Genomic DNA, 22,025 nt, shown 5'->3' with positions numbered 1-22,025 from the left:
TTGCAGCAACTTAATCTAACTGAGGTTTAAAGTGGGACTGATTGCACGCTGGAGAGTCATTGCCAGGCACGAGTGATATTTATCCCATTATATCCCAGAGGCACCACCAAATACTGTGGCCTATTAGCAAGACAAGAGATTGGATAGGAAAAGAAAGCTGTGCTGTACGGAGCCAGCAAGAGAGACTTTTAAAAGTATCCCTGAGTGTTCCTTAAACTTTAATTGATGAAGTACACTGGTTAACATCCTTTAAGTACTTCTCATGAGCTAGCTCTTACTTTCTGAAGGTTTGTTCACATATGCAGGACACCAAGGCTTGGAAGAGAAGTAATTCCTTTCCAGTCATAAGGGCCTGCAAATACCCGTGTACAATCTCCCGATTAATAGACCTGTCTCATTTCAGAGTCCTAGCTCCCTCCCAACACTCCTCACAGGGCTGTATTATTTCTTCTATACCAGTGCCGCAGGAACCCGTGAATTATAGACCATATTTGGTTTTAGGGAAGAGCAAGTTGAAATTCTGAGAGGCAGAGAGGAGCACCTAGTCCATCATTTTGCTCTTCAGAATGTGTCTCTGACACCAAATATTCAGGTTCTAAGGATGAGTTTTCCTTCCCTCCTTCCCTTCCTCCCTCCCTCTCTCTTTTCCTCCCTCCCACTCTCTCTCCATTCCCCCCTTTATCTTTCTTTACCATTTCCTCCTCACTCCCCTCTTTCTGACAGGATCTCCTTATATAGACCAGGTTGGTCTAAAACTTGCAATTTCTCCTGCCTCTGCCACCCGAATGCTAGAATTACAGGCATGAAGTAATTGGGGGGGGGGGAACAAAGCTTTTTGAAAAAGCACAGGCTTTCAGATCTTGCTGATTAAAATTGGGGTCCGCACATTTTCCACCTGTAATGCCTGGAGATCTGATTTTATAGGAGGCTTCAAGGGAGCCCAGGACTGCCTAGTTCATGTACCTGGAGCTAGGTACCAGAGGCAGGGCTGCTTCTCTAACCGTTGTATTTCCCCCTTATCTGGGTTTAGTGGTTTGGAGTTCCTGCATGTCTTGTAGACACGGGCTGCCACAGAAGGTGACACCATCCTTCCTGTTCAGTTATTGGGCTCCTATTATATGGCAGACAGAGTCACTCACACTCGCCCCATTTCCCAAAGTTATGGGCATGTGTGAAGAGTAGACCTGGAACCAGGTATTCACTTAATAGGATTAAGGCTCCATTCCTTGCTAATCTTTTCACCTTCCCTAAGCCTGTATTTTCTCACCTGTTAGGGCTTCACCCCCGTATGAGTATTATAATATAATGTTTGAGGCCAGGCCTAGTAGTGAGGGGCTGTAATCTCTGTTAACGGGAAAACTGAAGCAGGAAGATCACAAATCCAAGGCTTGCTCAGGCTGCAAAGGTCAAGGCCAGCCTGGACAGCTTTCTAAGACCCTGTCTCAAGATTAAAAAGGAAAGGGTTTGGGATATAGCTCAGTGTCACAGTGCTTGCTTGGAATATCATTTATTTTTTTAATTATTTTTTTAAATTTATTTTACAGAGCAACCACATGATGGAGGAGGGTTATCTGTCTATTGTGTTATTTTCATTGGTCAATAAAGAGACTGCCTTGGCCCCTTGATAGGACAGAAAATTAGGTAGGCGGAGTAAACAGAACAGAATGCTGGGAAGAGGGTAATGAGGCAGAAGCCATGGAGCCAGCCACCAGGTCAGACATGCTGAATCTTTTCCGGTAAGCCACTACCTCGTGGTGCTACCACGAGATTATTAGAAATGGGTTAATATCAAGATATGAGAGTTAGTCAGTAACTAACTCTCTAGAGATAATGGGCCAGGCAGTGCTTAAGTGAATATAACTTGTGTGTTATTATTTCTGGGACTAAGCTAGCCGTGCAGGAGCCGGGCGGGATGAAAAGCAGGCCTGCCTGCAGCCCCTCACTACAACCACAGGTCCCCTCCCTCCTCTCCTCCTGTTCCCTTCCTCACCTCCTTTCTACTCCCCATCCACTCCTCCACCATCTCCATTCAGAAAGGGGAAGCGCTTCCAGGGGAGTCAGCAAAGTTTTTCTTATTGTTCTGGCAAAAGCAACTTAGGGAAGGGAGCGCTGATTCTAGATTATAAATTCATGGCATGGAAGACAGCGCAGCTAGACCCCAGCTGGACTCTGGGTTCATGGAACAGTACCGCTCACCCCCCCAAAAACACTGCTGGCAAAATGGTCTTAGTGTATGAAGAAAAGAAAGCAAAGCCAACTGCACAAGTTTAGGATTATGTTTTATATTGCTTGCCAAAATCAATCCAAGATAGATTAAATATAAGCATATTTTAACACTTAAAATTGAAAGCACCTTTACTAACAAAGAGAAAAATGAAACAATCCAATCAATGGCCTTTGATTGTAGAAATCTCACCTCTAAGACAGTTTGTATTTACAAGGAGGCACTCAAAAGAATTTCCTTCTAAAATATTAACAACGCTACATCGTGGAGCTGTACTTGAGTTTTTAATTGCTCATTTTCCTTGTCATCTCCTCCCACTCCTCATTCTCCTCCGACAATAAATGTGTAGCCCTTGTATAAAAGCCCTTGAGAAAAGGAAAAGCAGTCCCAGGCAAAGGAGTGAAAGAAAAGGAGGCCTTGCTTTCCTTTGTGAACTGCTCCATTTTCTGCACTTTCCTTCCTGATGTGTGATCTAATTCCTTACATGGGTTCTAAGAATTTGCTCTTCCTCTTTGCTACACCCGGCTCATAATCTAAGCCGATTCATTATCCTCTGCTATCGTGGTATATCCGAATTCAGCAACTGTTTCCTCTACTCAAAGCTATTGGCTAAAAGGAATGGATGTAGTTCTACCAGGCAATCTCTTAGTCTATAGCTAAGTTAGAACATAATTTGTACAGAGGAGAGAAAGGCATTTAATTAAAAAAATATTTCTTTGATTTCCTAAATGATAACATAATTGCATCATTTCCCTGTTAGGCCTTTCATTTTTGCACGAGAAAGGAGACACTGCATTCTGATGAAGTAGAACATGTGTCTTGGGTGAAACCGTGGGCTTCTTGCAATATGCAGAATTGGCCGTACCTTAGATTAGGACAGAACAAGTCTCCTACAGTGTCCATTCTTGTCGAATCCTGTACATCTCCAGAGTCCCAAGACTATTTATCCTAGCAAGCCAAAGGGTTTTTTTTTCGAAAGCATTATCTGAAACCTTATTTGAGATGCAGATTCTCAGGCATCATTCCAAATGTGCTGAATCAGAAATCTGGTCTTATTTTCATGGGGTTTTGCATTCTTCTCACAACTCTGGCAGAGAATTGCCTATTATAACCTGGCGAGTTCCATTTGTGGTCAGGTTGCATGAAATCACCTGACACATTTATTACAAGAACTGATTCCTAGATTCCTCTGGAGATCCTAGGGTGATACCAGGAATCTACAAATTTAACAATGGCCTTGAATGATTCTCTCTCTCTCTCTCTCTCTCTCTCTCTCTCTCTCTCTCTGGTCTCACTGTAAAGAGCTGGCTGTCCTGGAGCTCACTCTGTAGACCAGGCTGGCCTTGAACTCACAGAGATCCACCTGCCTCTGCCTCCTGAGTGCTGGGATCAGAGGCATGCACCACTATGCCCTTCGTGTCTCAAAGGATTCTTAACTGTGAAACTGATGCCAGTGAGGGAGGCTAACTTTAGGTAATACAACACACCCAGGGAAATTCCTAAATGTTTATGTTTAAAAAGCTCCTGGCTTCTCTGAAAACAGGTCAAGGCATAACTCATCCAATGTATGGATATGGCAAACATAGGCTATAGATTTATATAACATTTACTATGTGAATATACATTGCTAAGATGTAACAATAATTTCATGTTAATTATGCGTGACATGTCACAGAGAGGGTTCTGGTAAGTCCTGCACAGCCTCTAGTATGTAGTGGGTGCTCAAGCTTTGTTCTCTTTTAATATGCACTATTTTAATTTATTCATCACCCCAGGGCACAATGTTTCAAAATTTTTAGAAACTGGGAGGTTTGGGACATAGACCCTAATTATGTTCATAGGCCTTGTACTTTAAACAGACTCTAAAGCAGCTACAAGGATCCGAAAACAGTGCCCATAATGTAGACCCTGTAAACAGACTTCCAGCATGCTACCAAGATTAGAGAGTCCTCAGAGAATTTAGCGACATCACATCTTGAAACCAGCCTAAAACCCCAGAAACGTCACACTCACTGTGTTCACATCAAAGGATCTCGGCCTCCTCTCGGAGTAAGCACAGATTCCCCACAGCTCTAAGATCTCAAATCAGAGATCTACAGATCATAGACTTCAAACCCTGAAGCCAGATCCATAGCAGTTCAGCATCTTACATATTAGGATATAGACCCCTCTCCATATCAGGGAATATCACATCTAGATCAAAGATCTTCCATATTCAGTCACAAATTATACAACACACTACAAAGAAGTTAGAGACCTCTAGCTTTGGGACACAGATCCTCATTTGGAGGTAAGAGGCATCATACTGCAAACATAGATTATGCTAAAAAAACCTTATGACTCCAAAGACAATAGGTTCAAAGTGTAAAATAACAGAATCTCAAAAACCCCAAAATCTGATAAATACTTCAGATTTAAAGTTTGGAACACAAATCCCCACAAAGAGTTTAGAGATCTCTTCTCAATGAGTTTGGAGACCATGAGCTTTGAATGATCAACTCAAAACACCCAAATTCAAACCTTGGAACACAGATGCCACAGAGCCCAGAGGTGCCATCCACTGCAGACAGATGTCCAGGAAACTTGTGTTGAAAACAATATCTCAAAGAGTCCAGACCTCACATCTTCAACACAGACAACAAACACTTCAATCTCAAGCTTGCAAAGAAGTCAATTTACCACAAAAATACAAACACAAATATCCTAGAGCTCGGACCCTCAAAGAACTCAGAGACCTCACATCCTGAGTACAGACCCATAAATAGCTCAAATCCTGGGTTCCAGACCATCACAAAGTTCATAGACCTCAAATTCATACCTTGTAGCATTAAAACTCTACCCCACCATATTTAAGGAACAGAATACCTTGAAAAAGATCTTCAAGTACTATGGATTCATAATATGAGACACAAAGCCACAGTAGAACCCTCATTTGCATACACATCCCCAAATATGTCAAATTCATATATTAATCCCCTCAAACACTAAACTCAGACATTGCAAACACCTCAGATTCAAACCTTGGAAAAAAGACTCTTAGCAAAAGTCCAGAACTCACACCCTGACATCAAACAAAAAGTAGAAAAGAGAATATCTGTACATCAGAGGCTTCACATCCTGAATTCAGACCACACAATTCCATGCTAAGAGTTTGGGACAGGGGCTCATAAAAATTTAAGGACTCTCCATGTACTCCCCTCTGGAACACAGACACAATTTCCTCAGATTCATACCCCGAGACTCAGACTCTTAAAACTCAAGCTCCCTAGTTTTATATGTACATATATAAAACATATGTATGGTATGTTCTAACAAAAATGACCTTAAATTCATATCAATATACAAAACACCCTAAGACTAGAAACATATATACAGTATAACAAAATAGCCTTAAATTTGTATCAATATACAAAAATATCTTAAGAGTAGAAACATATATACAGCATAACAAAATAACCTTAAATTTTTATTTATATACAAAAATCGATACCAATGTAAAATATTTTACACTAATAGTTGCTTTTTTAGTTTAAAAGTAGATTCAATAATCTACCCTTTTGTTCTATTATTTCTATATCCCCCTTTTTATTTTCAGAATGAGATCCCTGAATCTAAATCTCCTTTGCTCAGCTTTTTTTCTGACCATTACCAATAACAACTTGCGACCAACCTCCCCTAAATGATGATAAATATCCGTAACCCACTGAATGACACACAACCACCCACCCCAACTCTTGGGTATGTGGGTGTTGTGTTTTTTAGACTGTTTCCTGATGTCTGGGGGTTCTGGCATCTTTAGGGGACTCTGAGAAAATTAGGATAATGGTCAAGTCCTGGCTAGAATAGTCTGTGAGGCTGGACTACCTCAGCCAGCGGCCTTGAAGCTGTTCTGGATTCCGAACTCCGAGGGAACTGCAGCAGCAGTCTCCGAGAGATTAGATCACTTAGGCCGCTTGTTTTCATCCCCCTTGCTCTGAGAACGCATAGACTTTCAAAGGTAACATTAACACAAGTGTGGAATGTATGATGTGCACAAGAGAGGCAAAGATGACCTTTTGTTTTATGTTTGAGTAGGTAAAAGATATGTTACTTGGCTTGTAGTTTTTTGGAGGGTTATTTCTTTATGTCTGTAGCCAGGATTTTCAGGGGGTCTTCCCCAATCAAATCTGATCTCTATCAACCTTGAATGAATTCACAGTCTTTTGTTTCTTGTGGAAATAAAAGCACAACTTCCCCCCCAACGTAACATATTATTTTAACCTTCTTTTTAAAGTGAAGGCATTCCTAGAGTATCTACGACAGTTTATTTCAGCAGAGTTGGATGCTATGGTGTATGTTCAGAATGTGTGCCCACTGGCCAGCTTGTAAAGTCTCTGTAAAAGACTCAAGGGACCCAAGTTACATGCATATGAATCCTAAGCTAGTAAGGGTGTATTGTGAACTTCTGAAGTGTTTGATGATCTAGTTCTTAGCACAGGCTTTCTGTGGCACTTTGAGGGGTCTTTCTGCTCCTCAAAATGGAAAGTACCTGAACTTTAAAAATATTTTAAATTTTATGTATGTGGGTGTTGTTTTGCCTGTATTTGTTTATGTGTACCATGGCCATTCCTGGTGCCCACTGAGGCCAGAAAAGGGTTTCAGATCCCTTGAAACGAGAATTGCAGACAGTTGGGAACTGCCATGTGGGTGCTGGGAATTGAATTCAGGTCCTCTAGAAGAGATACCAGTGTTCCTAACTGCTGAGCCGCTTCTCAGGTGTATGTATCTTAACTTTTACTAAATGCTACTAGTCTGAGAGGCCTGCAAACCTTTTAGAGTCTGTGCCAAGGACTCCAAGTCCTTGGGGCTTTGGGTGTTGCGTGTCTAGGAGATGAGCTCTCTGAGCTGTTCACATGTCTGTCCAGAGTATGTGTTGCTGGGTTATATGGAAGGAGTGGTTCAGAGTGTGAACTCTCTAATATCCTTGGGGCTCTGTGTTAAGGGTTTTAATTCTCTGATATAAAGTTAAGATACCTTGTCTAAGCTTGTGAGGTTTGTGGATGTTTAGAAACCCAAATCCTCAGTGTAAAATGCCGTAACTTTAAGGAGGTATTTTCTCCAGTGTGGAGTCCCTTGAGCTATATAGGTACATGTACAAACATAGCTACATAGGTAATCCATGCAGTAATGTTAATAAGCTATTTGAGGGTTTGGTCTGCACCAGAGTGTGAAGACTCTTTGTTCTGTGAGTGAAGTCTGTATCAATCCAGGATGTGTGGACCTGCAGTAATAGGATGAAGTAGTTCAAAGCCCTACAGGTCTTTTCTGTGTTGTGAAGGAAGACTTTAAGAGATTTCAGGATCTTTAGCCCATGGCATGAAGCCTATGAACTATTTAGAATCAGGAATCTGGGGCATAAATTTCTTTGTCTTCATTTCTGGAGGGCAATATCTTTATAATCGCCACTTCTCTGCTGTTGGGATGCAACTGTCCTCATTTGTGCACAGAAAATCCCTATTTCCCCTTGCAGGAATTGTTCTGAGGAGTCAACATGACTGGACTTTGGAGCCTCTGGAGAAGAGCACACGACTTCACTGATCTTCACAAACAGAGCCCCTTAATTGTGTGTCCCCTCCTACCACGTCCTACTTGGAGAGATCTGATCCACAAACCCAGTGGGAACTGAAGCTTGCCTTGACCTTTCCAAGTTGTTTAGCAGATGTCTTTGCCCTCTTACCTAGCCACCACCCTGAATGGGATGGCCTGTCTCCCCTTTTCACCCTAGAGTCTGTGGTCCAGTCAGGAGGAGGTGGAGGTGCTTACAAGAGATTCTTGAACAGACAAGAACTGGTTCTGTGGCCTGAATAGATGTCTATATGAAGTTTTTAACAGTCTTGGGTATGATCCACAGTCAGAGCTAAAATATCAATAATGAAATAAAAGAACTGTGGATCATACCCAAGACTGTTACAAGTAAAAAATCTCAGTGAGTAGGCGATAAATACACAAAAGGCACACAAAATGATACATAAATGCACCAAAAGAGAATACAGTGAAAATAAGCTACTTCTTCCATTCTGCTGTCATGGTAGCTTTTTGTTTTTTGTGAATCTCTCCTGAGATAATCTCTATACACGATAGTGCATGTGTAAGTCGTCCCCCCCCTCTCTCTGTGTGTGTGTATGTGTGTGTGTGCGTGCGTGCACTCACTTTCATTTTTTTTCTGTCTCCGGGTGGAGATCCATTGTCTGCTCTGCGGTGGTTTCACTGCACCATGTCCCGTGGAGACCGCTGGCAACCGTCCACACACTAGCATTGGTCTGTTATCTCAGACCTATGCTATGAGGATGGAGACTTGTCACTTGCATCTTGCTCTCCGTGTATAAACAAGCAGACTGTCTTCTGAAGTCTACAGCAAACAGAGCAGTCAGATGGATGATTGTAGAGCTCTGGTCTGAGTGGGGATTCTTCGAGCTCAAGGATTCCGTGTGAGAAGGGCCTATGTGAGATTGCAATAACAGTTCCTATCTTGGGATCTGGGGACCTCAAGGTCATGGAAGCATGGCAGAAAGGTGAGCAAGGTACTCTACCCTTGGGTGAGCAGCAAACTCATCTGGACAGGGAGATAAAGGGGTATCTGAGGAAGGAGAGGCTCATGTGAAGGTCCTTTATTTGGTGGAGGGGAGAGATACCACTGAACCAACCTTTCCCAGACTCATGTTCATTGTTTCTGGCCATTGCAAGTGTGGGCTCCTGGGCCCCCATAACACTGTGAACTGTGATCTCAAGTGAGAGGACATTATTCTCAGAGAAGGAGGAGAGGACTCCAGGAAGTTGGGGTGCCCTTGCTCCACATCCTACAGAAGCTGGCTCTGTAAGCAAGGGAAGTTGCCTATGAGGAAGGTCAGAGAGGGTTTGTGCAGTTGTCCACATCTGTCCATCATCCCACGGGTTCCCCATCTCACCTGTCTTGTGAGCCCCATGTCAGGTGCTCCCCAGACGCTTTATACTGTTCAGGTTTTCTTATTCTCTCAGATCAGAATGGAACAGCCCCCTCCCAGCTCGGAGGACATTGGCTACCCAAGTCATGGCCACTGAACTGATGAACTATGTGCCCATAAGAGAAGGGGCAGCTTAAGATCACAACATTGATGATAAAGCTGAGGATCCATGGTGCTCTAGGATATCGGGAGTGACACCTTGGGCTCTCTGTCATCACCTCTCCTTAAATACTCCAATCTTCATAATCCCCTTAGTCTCCTAAGCGCATATCATGCCTACAGCAGCTGAAAGATAGTGGGGGGTGGTACTGTCTAGAACGGAGCACCCCTTGCCCACTACCTTTCTAGATTTGGGGTACTATAGACTTCAGACTTCATTATTCCCACAGGGGAACAAGCCACCTGGGTGTTTCTGTCGTGTCTGTCTCCTGCTCTCCTTTCCCACTCAGACTACTGAGATGTCTCTTACCTCTAAGTGATGTCCAGTAGGGTTTATGGTCTTGTTGGTCAATAGCTTTGAACTATTTTGATAAGACCCTCTGGAAGGACCTTATAGAAGACTCTTAACTACACTAGCTATTTTCAGTGCTAGGGATTGAATCAGAGTCATGTATATGCTAAGTAAGTGACCCCCATGGAATCACTTCCCAGTCAGTGGAATAGTTCATCCTTTTTAAAAGAATATTTTTCCATTTATTTTAGTGTGTGTGTGTGCATGTGTGCGCACGCGCGTCATGTGAAGATCAAAGGACAACTTACAGGAACCAGTGCTTTCCTACCATGTGGCACCTGGGGATTGAACTCAGGTCATCATGCTGAGCGGCAAGCACCTCTGAGCCATCTCATTGGCCTTGGAACATTTTCTTGATTAATTATACTGCTGTACACCTAGGAGCTTAAGGAAGTATTTCGATTGTGTTAGATTCCCATAGCTTCTCTTTGGCACTAAAGTGAGGAGGAAGTGCCTTAGGATTATGGCTATCTCCGGTGCCACTAGTATAACGGAGGTAACCGTCTACTTTCTACATCTGAAATCTCTGACACAGTTTGCCAACAATTCTAATGTGGCAAAGACGGGTGTATGAGAGAGGCCTTTCCTGGTGAGACGCAACACACGCCAGCTCACCACAGGAAGAGAGCCCGGGATAGACAAAAGCAATGCTTGTACTGGACTCCAACTTCCTGAGTCAGTGAGTTTTTCTTGGGGTCAATTCCAGGGACAGTTTGCTTAAAGGAACAGGGGTGACTCAAAAAGTAGCTGTGTCGCTGAGAAGCCCAGGCCAGCATAGGCAACATCTGATGAACTGTGCACCCATAGCGCTCTCTGCACTGCTGCCAGGCAGCTCAGGAGTCCAAGAATCTCTCCTCTGCAGCTCATCTGGTTAGAGCCCCTGTTCCCAGTAGTTGTTTATTGCTTCTGTAAAGCTGGGGAAGAAAAAGAAATCTCTAGATCTTACTAGATCTTTGCTTCTTTCCTATCCCCAGTCAAAGGCCAGAAGATACAACGGCCAGAGGATTGGTGCTCTGGTAGAAACACCACCTTTTGGGTTAGGGGAAGCAGAGATCCATAGAAACCTTGTGAAGGTTTCAGGCCAATCCCTGTGCTACACGTGAGCAGGACAAAGATGAGTATAGTCAAGGCAGGAGACGTGATCTGAGATTTGAACCGCCTCCACGTATGTAAGACTAGCATCTGAGCTAGTGGGGAGATGGGCACTGACCAAATTACTTAGAAGAGCTAAACAGAGATTAGAATTACTACAGAGAAGTAGATCAAGTTATTATGATATTAACTTGGTTGATTTTCTTCTAAATCCAAACTACAAACATTCTACATAGGAACCAGAGTCTACCAACCACAACTGTAGTGCCTAAGGCACAATGCAAACTTTATTCAACTCTAGTGACATGCTATACTTATACGAAGTAAAACTAAAAAAAAAAATTGAACGAGGAATTATTTAAATTCAAAACAAACAAACAAACAAACAAACAAACAAAGAAAAACAACTCTCACAAGTTCCTGGTATAAATGAAACAAGTTTTCAAGGTAAAAGACAGATCTCTCTAAGATGACGAAGATACTGAAAATTTCACTGATTTCACTCACATTCCATGGAGTAGATAAGAAAGTATTCTTGGGATGAACGCAAGCATGCTAGTTTTCAGGAGATAAATAGAAACGTTAAAGGATAAGCAAATAGAAAATTTAACACCGAAAAAGAAAATAGAAACCTGAAATAGAAATTCTATTGGATGGATTAAAATAGGAAAATGGAGATGACAGAAAACACAGCAAACCTGAAGCTACATTGATAGAAATTGTATAATTTTAGAACAGAGATTTCATTTTTAAGAGGATGAATGGATTCTCAGAGGCTAGAGATATGGTGCCAAAGAGTTGAACATTAGTGTAGTGGAAGCTCTAGCAGGAAAGAGAGGAATTGTAAGACCATAAAAACGTTATTTAAGAGGTTTGAGGATGAAAGCTCTCCATATTTGGTACAAGATCATCATACTCAAAGACAATAGCAAACTGCAAACAGAGATACAGTGGGAAAAGCTTCAAAAGCTATTAGGGAAAAACAATACATTTCACTGAGAGGTACAATTTAAATGTTGGGACATGGGCCATTTCCAAGTTCAGAGATCTTATATGTTTAATGTTTATTCTCAAATATCTAAAAAATTGGCTTTATGAAAATTATGAAAAATTGGCCCATTACATTTTGGATACCTTGCTGCATGAACATTATATCTAAGTTTAACGCCTTGGGATATAGACTCGAAAGTGACCATACGATACTGTGAGCAATTCAAAATACAGCTTGAAAGAGTTAAGAGAACCTATACTCTGAACACAAGCTCTCATTTACCACACACTCAAATCACAGAACCCAGACCCTCCAATATTAAAGATATTACAACCTTAACTGAGACAAATAGGCTTCAAACTCTAACTTTGGAACAGTCTGCCAAGGACTTCAAAAACATTACACATTGACCACTGGCCTCCAGATACCAAAGGAAAAATTCTTGAATAACAGATTGTTGGTGAGTTCTTAGATCATTTCATACTGAACATAAATTCCCAGTTATGTAAGACTTAAACCCTGGCTAAAGGTCACTACATTAATTAGAAATTATGATTCTGAATTCACAAATCAGTGTTTTGGAATCAAATCTTGAGAAAACATACTGAAAAAGTTCAGAGATTTCTCATATGAATATAGATGCCCAAATATTTTACATTCAGTCATTGAAACTCATACAATAATTAAAACATCCTTTATTCTCGCAACACAGAACCTTCAAAACCTCTGAACAAATTTGGGACAAATACTAAGCAAGAATTGAAGACTCCATGCTATACACACAAATCCCCAAATATGACATATTCAAAAATGTTCAGAGATGTCACATACCAAGATCTGGTCTATAGAACTGACCCGTCTCAGACTAGTCTGAGATGACAAACGTCATGGAGTTTTGTGGCTTCACAATCTGAAGCGGTATGTCTAAACACCCCCCCCTCAAAAAAAATCTCTGGAAATACAGACCTTTGGAGACATCATAGACCTCATGCTCAGAACACGTGTGCTCAGAATTTTCAAGTGCCTCTGATTGACAGGTGTGACTGTGCATGCCTTGAATCCTAGCACTCAGGAGGCCAAAGCCAGAAGATCTAGAGTTCTAGGCTATCCTGGGGCTACATTGTGAATTCCTGCCTAAAAGATACCTCAGTCTCAAAACCTTGTGATGAAAATTCTCAGCAATCTGAAACTGGAAATAGAACACAGGATCTCTCAAATACCTGATATACAAATGTGGACAATTGGACACAGAAGAACTTGGAGACATCTTACGTTGGGCACACAATCAACATTGAAACCACAGATTCCAAAAGATCTGTGAGCTCTTTTCTCCTGAACATGCTCTGATACCAGACATTCAAAAGCATGTACACAGCTGTTCAAAGGCTCCAAGGAACTCAGTTCTTAAATACAGACCAGAAAATAGATCAAATTGGCTCTTAGGAGACAGACCTCAAAGAATTCAAATACCTTTCACATTGAAGATAATCCCCAAATACCTTAGAGTCAATACTAGGAAGCAGACCCTCAGGAATGAGAGAGGGACCTCACAACATGTGCACACACTTTTAAAGACCCCAGGCCCTTACCGTGCAACACAGAGCCTCAGTGAGTTCAGAAGCCTTACAACCCAAATACAGATCCCTAAATATCTCATTTAAAGTATAGTTCATAAAGAGGCCAAAAAAGGCTAATACCTCCAACTAAAACTTTGAAACGCAGACCTTCAAGGAATTCCAAGACTTCCTAAATTTTACAATGTAACATAGATCCACCAATGCACATGACTTTGCCCCCTTTTGCAGAACTACAAATATCTCATACTCAGGGCACAGATTCTAAAAAAGGTGAATGATCTCAGACTCAAAAAAAAAAAAACCCCACATACTTGAGACTCCATACTGTGAAAAAAAGAGCTTCAAAACACCTGACACTTTGCTCTAACATATAGCACTGATCTGTCAATAAAGGTGTTTAAAGATAAGTTCAGAGCTTCCATGTCCTAAATACAGATCCCCAGATAGCTCAGAATGAAAACGTGAAAAACAGATACTCAGTGATTTCAGAACCTCCTGAAATCCTAATTCTAGGTTCCTAAACCCATTTATTAGAATTTTAGTGTGCAGAATCTCAAGGAGTTCAGATGTCACTGGGCAAAAACATACCAAAACCTCATGCTTAAACGTTCGGACACAGAAGCTTGGAAACTATCAAGGACCTCAGACTCTAGATCAAGAACCACATGACTCATAAGTAAACTCCTGACAAAACCCCCAACAGAATTCAGAGATTTCCTGCCTTCAACGCTGACTTTAAATACCTCTGACTAAAAAAATCTTTTAAGTAACCCTTTTTGTGTTAATAGAGCATATGCTATAAACACAGGCCCTTAAACACCCCTGATCAACACATCGGTAGATCGGTTGTTAATTAGTCAAGATTTTATGTTCTGAATTCAGAATCCTAAATGTGTAATACTTGCATATATCCTCCTCTGACTGTGAACACTAAATTCTTCACACTCTACCTTGGGGCACAGACTTCCTAAATGCCAGAGAAGTAATAGGTTGAACCCAGAAACCACATAATCTCAGTCTTATCCCTTGGGTAGCAAACAAGCTATAAATACATGTATATCATGATGTGTACAATGAAAACTTACTAACTCCAACTGAAAATCTGGAGCACAGGATCTATGAGAGTTTAGAGGTTTCAATTATTGAACACAAATTCGGAAATACTGAACTCTTGGAAAAGAGACTCATCAAAGACCTTGAAGATCTCCCACTGAGGTATACCCCTGCCTCTATCCTCAGAATACACACAGTTTAAAAACCCAGAAGGGTAACAGCAACTGAAACACCAACCAGAACATATAGCGTCCCACTACCTCTCGCTGAAAATATGGGCCTCATAACTTCCAGTTTTTCATATATCTGATACTTTGAATGGTGTACCTGGAATCCATTACATTAAAATATTGAAATACATACGCTTAATGATTGCAGAGTCCTGACACACCAAGAACTGGCCTCTGACTACCTCAAACTCCTGCCTTGTGACTCAGGTCATTGATGTGTTTCTTTTAGAGGATTTTCTTCAGCTAACATACAAAATATGTTTTATTACATTGCACATACATATATCATTATATTTTGTTCATATTTATCCCCCAGTGTGCTCTTCTTCTACCTAATACTCCTGCTGTTTTCATGTCATCAATGATAGAGAACATAGTATTTGTCTTTGTTCCCCAATTGCCATCTCTTACTCCTTTTCCTAATCTTTTGGCATACATGCTTTATGCATATAGTATGCCTTCTAGTTTCATGCAATATATATTTTTAAAAACCTAGATTCCACATGTGAAAGAAAATGTGCAATATTTGTCTTTCTGAATCTGATTCAATTTGCGAATGGTCTCCAATTCTACCCATTTCACTGTAAATGCCATAACTTTATTTGGTATGGATTAATAAAACAGAATTTTTTTTACACATTCATCTGTTGATGGACATCTAGTCTTATTCCATATCTTAGCTATTGTGAATAATATTTTAATAAATCATCAATGGATTGTGTGATCTCAGACCTTGAATCCTCCCCTACCTGCACATACATGTCAGACTCAAAGCTTAGAGCAAACATCTTACCTTGACCACAGGTCCCACAAACATGCTAAAAAAATCTTAGAGATCCCTCATTCTGGCCACAAACCTCTTCAGTTTCCAAACTCAGAGAACAGAATTAAGTAAGCACACTTCTCTCACTCCTACAACACAGAGTCACAAATACACCCCATTCAAATGCTGGAGCACACCTGTGCAAAGAATTCAGAGATCTCGTACTCTAAGTGAATTCTCAAATGTGACAAGTTCAAATCTTAGAACATGGACATCCCAAGATTTCAGTGACATCACATTCTAAACGCAGATATCAAAAAATGCCCAAAGAAAATTCTAGACATGTACCCTCAAGGTCATGTGTTTTGATTATTGGCTCAACATTACCAGATCCCAGCTTGGAAAGAGAGTTTTCTGGTCACTCAGCGTGTACACACATTTCTAAACACTTCACTCAGGGTTTCGAGCTCAGTCCTAAGTGTTCGTATAGCTCAGACCCACAGAGTGAACTTGCAAATACCCTAGACTCAAACACTGTGGCGCAGGGTACAGAAGATTATTAAGGAATTGAGGCACAGCTCAGAAGTAATTCAGACTCAAACTGTGGTCACAAGCCTTCAACAACTCAAGTGACGTCAGCTCTGCTCACAACTTTATATACCACATATTTAAATATTAAACCACATACCTGAAACGTTTGTGAATATTTTATCTTGAATACTGATCAAAATACATAAAACTCACCTAGGAACAGGAATCCCCCAAACCTTCACACCACAAACACATACTACAAATACCTCAGATTCATTCTTTTAAAAAATTCTTTATTTTTATTTTATGTGTATGGCTCTTTTGCCTGCATGTCTAGCTGTATACTATGCTCATGTATGGTACCTGTTGAGGCCAGAAGAAGGCACTGGATCCCCTGAAACTGGAGTTATAGATGCTCGTGAGTTGCCATGTGGGATGCTGGGAATCAAACCTGGGTCCTCTAGAAGAGCAGTAGGTGCTCTTTACCTACTGTGAAACCCACCCACTCATATTCATTATTATAAAAAATAATTTGAGGGGAGCTGGAGATATGGTTCAGAGGTTAAGAGCACTGACTGCTCTTCCAGAGGACAAGGGTTCAATCCCCAGCACCCACATAGCAGCTCACAACTGTCTGTAACTCCAGTTCCAGGGCACCTGACACCCATGGCAAGACACCAATGCACATAAAAGTAAATAAAATTTTAAAAAACAATTTGAACTGTATCAGAGATCTGATGCTCTGAACACGGTCTCCTGTGTACTTCAGTGCTTAGTATGTTCACACAGTCCTCACTCTGAACACAGCATCTGAGAGAGGTCAGAAGTTTCATACTTTGCATTTAAGGCCCCAAATACCACTGATTCACAGACACACCCTGAGGAGAGAAAGAAAAGAAAATGGGAAGAAAACTTAAGAAGAGTTCAGATTTGAGGCATGGGCCTGGACACCTCGGACTCTTACCATGGGACAGAGAACCTGAAAGAATTCTGTTGCTCACAAATGGAGCACACACTTTCCAACAGAGCATGCAGAAACCGGAACCACTATCCCCGGCAGATCTCAAAACCAGTAAAGAGATTTCCAAATACCCCAAACTCAGACTTTATAGCAAAGCCTCACGAAATCCAGAAATCTCAAACCCTGCACACAGAATTCCTATGCCTCATACTCAGACTTTTAAATGAGGATGCCAAAAACTTTGTATGGCCATGAATATGGCCAAGCTGTCTGTGTTTAGAATCACCAGGAAAACATCTCTGTGTGTATCTGTGAGGGTCTTTCCAGAAAGGTTTAACTGAAGAAGGAAGACTCACCCTCAATGGGAGTTTTTCAAGACAGGGTTTCTCTGTGTAGCTTCAGTATTTGATTTGTAGACCAGGCTGGCCTCGAACTCCCAGAGATCTGCTTGCCTCTCCCTCCCAAGTGCTGGGATTAAAGGTGTGAAAGAGTTTTAAAGAATAGAATTTTAAACAAAAACTTCAAAACCCCAACAACCTCAGTATTTATTGTCATAGACTCTCAGAATTCCAAGACTTTACAATCTAAACACAGAGCAACGGACAACTTGAACTGAAGCCTATAAACGAAGACCGCCAAAGACTGAAGACAGAGCATTTTGAGCACAGATTCCCAAATGATTCACACTTATACCCCAGAACACACACTCAGAGAACGCTTGCTCCCTTTTCAGAGACCAACAAGCACATTTGATTGTAAAGTTGGAACAGTAGCCCTAAGATTATTAAAGATTTTGCATTCTATGTATAAACCCCCAAATAACATTGAATTAGGATAATAAACCTTTAGGAAAAATAAGGCTTTTCTCCTATTAGACTCAGTACTCACTATTTAATTTATGATCCCAGGTGTGTAGGGTTTTTCTTTTAATTCGTTTTTTTGTGTTAACATACAAAATAATGGGTTGCATTTTGGCGTTTTCATTACGCTTTATTCGTATTAGCACTCTTTCCCCTACGTGGGGATTTTCTGCACACATCAGTCTTCTGTCAGGTAATGCTGTCTGTTAGGAGGCTCTCATGTTTAAGGGCTCCACTTGCTTAACTGCCCTGAACTTCAGATGCCAAATGCACATCTAGGCCTCTGGTATTTCTGCCTAGTCCACCCTAAATCGGGCATTCCTGTGACCCCTTTTTTAGGTTCAGATGCTTGCAGGGGTCTCTCGGCTCTTGAGAAATGAATTCACTCGGGAACTGTGGAAAGTTTGAGCAGATGTTTACTTAGCAAAGCGAGGGAAACAAAGCTAAGTCAAGCAGATGCCCTGGAGGGAGAATGGCGAGCGCTTTCCTAAGGCGGGACTGGTATAGTAGGCTTTGTAATGTGGATTTTAAAGAAGTTCGTATGAATATTTATGAAGTGCATGTTAGAGCATCAGGGTCCTTCCGGACCTAAGCAGAGAACTCTGTAGACAAGCCTAGCCCCCAATTTTTCTGCCAACCGGAGTGTGGTAGAAAGCTAAGCTCGGCTTCCTGCCGCCTGGGTCTAAGGCAGCCTGAAATGTAGTCACTCATTAATCAGCCCTACTCTCTGATCTAGTGCTCCAGTGACTCTTAGCACGTAGACCACGCCATAAGCACATCTGTAGGTCACATATTAACTTAGTGCTCCCTCACCTTTAGAGACCTTTAAGAGCAAGAACGTAATGAGTGGATGCTTTCTTAGAAACTCTCCTTACAATTCAGTCTGCTGCAATTAGATGAACGAATACGGGAAAGGTCAACAGTTTCTGTGTTCGGGCAGCTGGAGACTGTCAAAGTCAGCTTTGCTGTTTCCCCAGAGCCCTGCCCTTTCTCCTAGCTGCACGCCTGGCTACCGTGTACCCAGCTACAGCCCTCTTGTTTCTGGTTATCAACCGTAGCGTTGCTGACCTGACTTTTTCAGCCCCAACATGCATTTTAACTTATGTACTTGCTTGTACAGCCACAGAGTCACTAACAGAATCCAGGGAAACATTGTTTTATATTTGTTGCTTTGTTCATTTACTTTTGAGATGGGCTTTTAGCCAGACTAACAGAGAATTAAAACACAGAATCCAAATAAATAAAATTGCCGATGAAGAAAAGGAGCTGTTACAAAGGATAGCACAGAAATTCAATGGATCGGTAGGATTTATATTGAAAAACTATAGGCTAACAAGCTGGTTTACCTGGAAGAAACAGAGAGAGAAAAGTCTGGACACATATGACTTACCAAAATTAACCATTAAATCACAAAACATGGACATACCATATAATTAAGGTTGAATCAGAAATACAAAGTCTTCCAGCAAAGCGCAGAAGGGAGTTTCACTGCAGAAGTTTAGTGAACTTTTAAACTTTACTTTTTCTTAATGCGTTCCATAAAACTGAGAGGAAAGGAGCCTTTCTGAACTTGTTCTGAGATCAGCATTAGCCTGTTTTCAAAACCAGGTAAGGATACAACAATAAAAAGGAAGCTATAGACCAGTATCTCTTATAAATAGAACACAAAATTCCTCAATAAACTACTAACAAATCAAATTTAATTAAGATATCAAGAAAGATCATACTCTATGATCAAGTTGGCTTTGTTCCTGTAACGTAACATTGACGTAGCCAAATCAGTAAAAACTAATACATTAAGTCAACAGAAAGCAGGATTAAAGTTGTATGATCATCTCAATAGATCCAGAAAAAAACTTTCAGTAAAATTTAGCATCCTAGCCCGGTGGTGGTGGTACACACCTTTAATTCTATCACTTGGAAAGCAGAGGCAGGTGGATGTCTGTGAGATCAAGGCCAGCCTGGTCTACAGAGCTAGTACCAGGACAGCTAGGACTGTTACACAGAGAAACCCTGTCTCAAAAAATGGCATCCTGCATGATAGCCCTGAAAAATTAGATGCAGAGAAATTGAACCTTATCACAAAAAGGGGAATAGAAGGATCTCATAGTGAACCGTATACTGAATCCGGAGAATGCGAAGTATTGCTTTTGAGATCAAGAACAACATAAATGTGTCTGCTCTCGTTGACTTCATTCACCAGAAGTTATAACAAGATCAGTTAAGCAAGTGAAGAAACAGAAGGCATACAGATAAGATGGGAGGAAATTAAATTATTTCTACTTTCAGATGATGATCTGCGCATGGCAAACTCTAAAGATTCGATCCAAACACTATTAGAGCTGGTAAGCAAATTCAGGTAAGTGGAAATACGCAAAAATCATTAGCCTTTCTATATTGCCAGTAACAATTTTAGGGGGCAATAAATTATGTGAGCAATTCATTCACAATAATCTTAAAAAAAATCTGGGCATAAACTTAACAAGGATACAGATCCCTGAAATGAACTCCTGTGTCTACAGCTGCTTGAGTTTCCAAACAGACATCAAAGCATGGAAATAGAATTGAAACTTTCCGAGAAGAAAGGAGAGTAACAGGAGATAGAGAGGAAGGCTCCATGGGAAGAGTATGCTGAAAGTGTATCACACATACTTGCATGAAATTGCCTTTATGAAACTTAGGACCTTGTAAAATGAATATATGCTACTGGCAAAAATAAGTAAACAAAAACCAAGCTGTGTGTGGTGGTGCATGCCTGTAATGCCAGCACTTGAGAGGTAGAGGCAAGAGGGTAAGGAATTCAAGGTCATCCTTGACTACATAGCAAGTCTGAGACTAACCTGGGCTACATGAATCTTGTTCCAAGATCAAAGAAAGAAAAACACAAATAAAACTCTAGAACAATGGAATGATATGTGCAAGGCCCTGTATTCTACCCCAGCACCACAAAATAGAAACAAAACGATAAAACAAAACAAAAGTCCAAATAAATAAAAACAAAAATTTCAAAATATAGACATCACAAAAAGGGAAGCATCTTCAACAAATGGTGATGGGAAAATGGAATAGACACACGTAGAAAACTAAACCTTGACCCCTATCTCACCCTGCCCCCAAATCAGTTCAGAATGGATCAAAAACTTAAATGAAAGCTGTGAAACTCCAGAAGAAAATATAACAGAAACACCTCCAAGACAGGCCATGCTTCTTTGTAAAATAAAAATTGCCAAATGGGTTTACCCAAACTACAAAGCTTCTGCCTAACAAAGGAAATAATCAGCAATGTGAAGAAACAGCCTACGGAACAGGACCAAGTATCTGTCCATTGTGTATCTGATGGGGTGTTAATACCCAGGAAACACAAAGAACAAAAATTTAACAACAAAGCCCCAAGTATCCAATTAAGTAGGTAAATAATCTGAATAGATATTTCTCAAAAGAAATAATACAACCTTGGCAAAGACTGCGCAGTAGCTGTTCAGCATCAATAGCTATCAGGGAAAGGAAAATAAAAACTACAGTGAAATTCCATGTCAGGATGGCTATTATTTTTAAAGAATGGACAATGATGAGGATGTGGGGAAAAAGGACCTTTCATGTGCCACTGGTGCAAATGTGAATTAGCACAGTCACCGCGACAAACAGTAGACTCCTCAAATGCTAAAAATAGACCTACCATGGGATCCAGCAACCCCACTCCTGAGCATACATTAAAAGGAAATGAAAACAGCATACCAAGGAGATAGCAGCAGAGCCGTGTTTTCTGTGACCCTCTTCATGATAGTCGAGACACGGAATCAGCCGTCACACCCAGCAACAGATAAACAAATAAGTAAAATGTGGCCCATATACACAATGGAATGTTATTAAAGTTATAAAAATGAATGAGGTTGGGATATATAGGTCAGTGATAGAGTGCTGGTCTAGTATGTGCAAGGCCCTGGGTTTGATCCCCAGAATCACACAAAAGAAATCCATCTACTTAACTGCTACTTGCAGCAAAATTAATGGAACTGGAGGAGGCATCATTGCAAGTGATGTAAGCCAGACACAGAAAGATGGGTACCATATTTTCTCTCATGTGAAAAATAAAAAATTTCCACCTGAAAGAATACTGACTACTATAAATTAGGAAAGGTAGGGAGATATAGCAAAATAATTCTTGGAAATTTTCAGAGACTGATACATGAATGCATGGAAATACTCCACTTAACTCCATTAATATGCATTATTAATATATGATAGCAAAAAT

This window comes from Myodes glareolus, chromosome X, assembly GCF_982192425.1.
Source record: "Myodes glareolus chromosome X, mMyoGla1.1, whole genome shotgun sequence".
NCBI classification, from domain to species: Eukaryota; Metazoa; Chordata; class Mammalia; order Rodentia; family Cricetidae; genus Myodes; species Myodes glareolus.
Note: the sequence above shows the minus strand (reverse complement) of the source record.